Raw genomic sequence first — 5,839 nt, 5'->3', positions numbered from 1 at the left:
CGTGTTTGCTTTCCTGGTGCACAAAAGCTTTGATTCTCCTCTGTTCAGGTGCTTACTCATACTTTCTTTCAATGGTTGGTTATATGAATGAGTTTTCTCTTCAGAAGCCCGAAGATAGAAAGATAGCTCATAAGAATCGATGGTCTTTTATGAATAAGTTTTTAAATAAAACCATAAATGAAGATGTTCTCTATGATGAAAAAGTATTAGTACAATAATTTGAACCACAGCCTAACTGGACATTACCAGAGATTGATATTGATAAGCTTTATAAAATGCCTGTTTTCCAGTTTCGAGCTGCTCAGTTATTTAGATTTACATCTGTGAATATTCCTATTTCCACTGGCCAGTCTGTATATCAAATCCCACTAATACAGCCAGAAAATATCAAATGGGGTTTAGAAAATGGTTATAGATATATCCATATCGGTATCATACAATTTGGAATTAATCCTCTAGTCTGTCCTGGTCTAAATACTTCATGCTTGACATGTGTCCTTGATACAAGAATGAATAACTTCGACGACGCTTTATTGGGAGGATTCCAAATTCCCCTCAATAATGGCCTTGTTTGGTCATCAGTTATCCCTAGGTATCAAGTTTCATTGACAGACCCTTATATCAATGAATTCTTGAATGCTTATATTTAGTTTTATGGTTTTGACGTTGCCCCACAGTCACAGATTGCTCAGCTCCATGCTTCTATATGCCTGAGATTTGTCTCCACCTCCATGCCTCCTCTGAATCCAAAGTTAGCTGGTAGAGCTTTAAAAGAAGGTGTTATTTTTGGCCCTGGTAACACTGCTCCCCTACATATTGGTTTTGCAGAATGTACTCTTCCAGATGAATGGAATAGTACTTATATTCCACTTTCACAGAAGTATACTCAACTGCAAACATCTAAAGTTCCTCCAAAATTGTCTCTCGTCCATCATCCTGACGGATCCTCTGGACTTAAATTTACCACTCCTGCTTCTCCACCTCATTATAGAGAAGTAGATGTCTTAAGTTCAAAGCTGAAATTCTCCTCCAATTCTGATGAATCAAAGCAAATCTTTTTTAAAGGGATAGAGAATATAGATAAAGCCAGACTTGAGAAGATCAAGAAAGGAATCAATCTAGCTAGAGAAAAGACAGAGCTGATGAAGAATAGACTAGCTGATCTTCCTTCTGTTGAAAGTCTAAGACTACCAAAGAACTATGTCAGCCTTAGTTCTTTTATGAAACAAAATGACCAACCATCTGCTCCTTAAATAATGGCCATGTCAGGAGTAACTGGTGAGCAAACACAAGGTGAATCAAGTTCTAAAATAGACATAAGTGATTCTCTTTTCCATTCCAACAAAGGGAAAAGAGGTGTTGGTGATACCAATGCACATGAAGCATCAGCATCCAGCCCATTCAGCAGATATACTGAAAATCTGCAATCTATACCTATAAGGCTAGACAATCCTACTTCCAAAGGATATGGAAATTCATTGTTAGTAAATATTGATTACCTTGATTATAATGAAGTAATTGTTGTTTTGCATAATGTCCATGCTTGGTCATTACAGAGGAAATCTGAAGCCAAAGTATCATGGTCTGATGTAGTTACTCAGATTGTATGGTCTTTTACTGGCATACTAAAGCAATGGTGGGAAAGGCTTGCAGAGGAAGAGAAAGATCAAATAGTTGAACATAGTACTGATCCATTAAGAGCACTCTTTGAAGCTTTAAAACATGAATTTGTTGGATTAGTCCCTGAAGATTCAGCCCATCATTCAAAGCTATTTCTCTCCCAGAAGTTATGCGACATTAATTACTTGCAAGAGTATTTTTGTGTTATGCAAAAACTTCTGTATCAGGCTAGTGATCCACATAATGTTGCCTATCTGAGATATTACATCCAGTCTATGCCTGGTAAAATTCCTGATCTAATTAACCAGTACATAGCAAATCATAAAGTAAATTTGGAAGGTCAATCATTTGCAGCTATTCACCAATTGATTGTCACAATATTGCAGAAAGAATGTGCAGAGAGAAAAGCCAAGAAGAATTTTTCAAAACATATGCACTTTAGCACAAAGCTTTGCAATAATTTCAAAGAAACCTATAATTTTGGTTGTCACAAGAAAAGTGAAAGAAAGGTTTCTAAAAAGGCAAAGTTTGATAACTCTTGCTCCTGCAAGGCTGATAAATACTTTCCTAAAAAGAAAAAATAATTTCCTTCCAAAAGATCATTTAAAGGACGAAGGGTAGTATTTAGGAAAAGATCAAAACCTTCTAAAAAAGGTGTGTGTTTTATTTGTGGTAAAGAAGGTCATTATGCTAACGCTTGCAGAGAAAGAAAAGATAAAAAGCAGATGAAGATAATGAATATCTTTTCTACAATACATGATCCACAAGATTGGGATCTCATATCCCACTCTGATGGAGAATATTTTGAAGTTTCAAGTTCTTCTTCAGAATCTTCAGATAGTGAAATTCCTGAAATTGGGAAATTAACAATTGATTCAGAATCATCTGATTCTGATAAAACATTCATTCCTGATATTAAAATGTTCAGTTTGAATTCCTCGGGAGAGATACAAGCAAAGATTGCAGCAGTCAAAGCTGATCTAGCACAGTTAGATCCAGTTCAGTTTATGGCAAGAAGAAGATTGACTGAAAAACTTGAGAATCTTGAGAAACAACTGCCATCCAAAAGGAAAGAAAGATTTTTAGAAGAAGAAAGAGATGATGATGACTTCATCGAGAAAGAGTTCGATTCAATGTTCAGACCTTTGCAGATTTCAGTATCTCCAGGTATGAATCAAATTGATGCTCTTAAAAAGAAGATCACAGATTTGGAATCTTCAATTCATCATAGAAGGTCAGAAATGATACAATTTTCATCCAAACTTCAAATACTTATTTCTGTTTATGATGATTGTAATTCTAAATTAACAAGCCTACTAATGAAAAATGTGCCAGTTATTGAAGAGATATCCCCAAAGAAAAATGTTGAGCTTTTTAATGTTATGGGCATTGGAGACAGAGTAGTTATTCGAATAAGAATTAAAGTCCCTAGCATTAAACCTTATACTTTGGATGCTCAAATAGATTCTGGTGCTATGAGTAGCTGCTGCAAATATAAAGCCATTCCTCATTATTATTGGCAGCCTACTAAACTCCAATTCAGGGCTATCACTGGTGATTTAATGGAAATAAGTCACATAGCTCCTGAATTTCCTATTTTCTTGAATGATGTCCAGGTTTTTGTCACTTTGTATAGTTTTGATGCTGGTGTTGATGTTCTGCTAGGACAAGATTTTCTGAAGAAATATTTGCCAGTCACTTTTGGACAAGATTATGTTATATTCTCCACCACTGCTGGTCCTATCACAATCCCTGCTTCCAGCGATTACAAAATTAATGTGCAGCCTAAAGATCAGGATCCTCTCCAGTATAATCTGCAAGATCTGACCAAGATTAATAAGATCGTAAAAAATGCAGAGTTACATGGTCCCAAAACTTTGCAACAAATTTCTGATAAACTTCGTGTAGATTGTGCTTCCAGTAGGCCAGATGCCTTTTGGGTAAGAGAAAAGTATTTTGTTGCACTACCTTACCGAGAAGGATATATTCCTAGGCCACAAAAAGCCAGTGCAAATCATATGAGTCCAAAAGAACAAGAATTATGCAAAGCATAAATTGAACAATTGTTAGAACAAAAGCTTATTGAACCCTACAAGAGCCCTTGGGCCTGCCCGGATTTTTATGTCAATAAGCATAGTGAGCCGAAAAGAGGCAAGAAAAGGCTTGTGATTAATTATAAGGCTTTGAATGATGCTCTTCTTCCTATTCGATATCCTCTGCCTAACAAAGAATTGTTACTTTCTAAGATTGCTAATGCTAATGTGTTTAGCAAGTTTGATCTTAAAAGTGGATTTTGGCAGATTGGTATTATTCCTGCTGACAAGTATAAAACAGCCTTCACTGTTCCTCATGGCCAATATCAATGGACTGTGATGCCCTTTGGTTTGAAAACTGCTCCATCTGAATTCCAAAAAAGGATGGAAGACATTTTTGGTGGGGAAGAGTACATTATTGTATATATTGATGATTTGCTTATATTTAGTAGAGATGTAAATATGCACAAGATCCATTTAGAACAATTCTACCAACTTGTATATAAGCATGGATTAGTACTTTCAGATTCAGAAGAGAAGTTTCAGATTGGAAAAGTCAAGATTGATTACTTGGGTTTACACATAGAAAAAGGACATGTAGAACTTTAGCCACATGTGCTAATCCATCTATTAAAGTTTCCTGATATAATTGCCGATGTAAAGACCCTGCAGAGATTTCTTGGATGTATGAATTATATAAGAAAATTTTATGCTAAACAATTAGAGGATACAAATATACTACAGAACAGACTAAAGAAGAAAGTTGTCAGTTGGACAGATGAAATGACAGCAGCAGTAATTAGTATTAAGAGTAAGCTTAATGATTTGCCAAAACTCAAGCTTCCTAATACTAATCTTCCTTTTATACTTGAAACAGACGCTTCTTATCACACTTGGGCTGCAGTTTTGTTACAAAAGCATGGAAGAAAAGAATTGGTTTGTGCCTATTCCTCAGGATCTTTTGATGATACAGAGAAAAAGTATCCTTCTTCTCATAAAGAAATACTTGCAGTAAAGAGAGGAATAAAGAGATTTCACTTGTTCTTGAAAAGTGTTAAATTTATTGTCAGAACAGATCTAAAGCATATGAAACAGATGTTGGCAAACAAAAGATTGTTAGAACAAGGTAGTACTAGAGTACTAAGATGGGCACTATGGCTAGAAGGTTTTGATTTTGATATTATTTACAAATCTGGTGCAGAAAATTATCTTGCTGACATGCTTACCAGAGAAGGTGCTCAAGAAACCAAGGAGATCAAGATGTTCAGACCACTTAATCAGCACGAAGCTTCTACAAGTCAGTCCAGTCATGTCGAGTCTAAAAGAGTTAAGTATGTTACAGTCTGTAGTAACTGTCATTATGAATTTTGTCTAGAATGTCTATCAAAACAGGTCTGATTCTTGCCATTATGCTTAAGACAAATCATTTTGCAAAAATGGTTTGATTCTGAGGAGTCTAGATGGTCATATACAAAAGAGTTACCATATAGGATTAGGCCATGGCGTGTTTATTATGCATTGTCTAGGGAACCAGATCCTGTTTATTTTGGGTGTATTCAAAATACTGACTGGACATGGTCAGACTACTTTTCTATCCACCAAAGAGCTAGGATACATGGTTCGGTTAAGGTCATATTTTATGCTCACGCTATAGATCCCTCTAACAATTGGTGGAGTCCATGGTTTAAGCTATTCATGTTTAGATATTTGCCTAGAGCTGAAAGCATTTTGATAGGACTTTTGCTGAGTTTGTCAGAATCTTCCATTGGGAAATGCATGTAGCTGTCCAGAATGATTACGTCTTAGAGTTTGAATTCATCCACAAACACACAATTGTCATTCCTAATGAAGAAGATGAGTCCTTTAAGCTTTCTGTCAGATTCAGAGGATTGATATCAGTGGACCCACAAGACAGGCCAACATTCATGTTCACATTCCCATTCTTTTGTTGTACCAGAGATACAGCACCATATTGGCTAGATGAATCTATCCCATACGAAGTGCTGGCTCCAAACAATGAAGAACTAATTGAGGAATTGATAGAACAAGACCAAATCAGACTTGGCCATAATGATCCAGTTGTTCCAGATACACATGCACATGATTATGACGACAGGGCTAACAGCGACTGATTGAAAGGATCAATCAAATGAAATCCTTTCATATCCTGCTTTATTTGTACATAT

The sequence above is a fragment of the Pinus tabuliformis genome, chromosome 9, assembly GCF_031772625.1.
Source record: "Pinus tabuliformis cultivar Carrire ecotype Pingquan chromosome 9, CPIR1, whole genome shotgun sequence".
NCBI lineage: Eukaryota > Viridiplantae > Streptophyta > Pinopsida > Pinales > Pinaceae > Pinus > Pinus tabuliformis.
The sequence above is the reverse complement of the archived record's forward strand: the minus strand, read 5'-3'. Positions refer to the sequence as shown.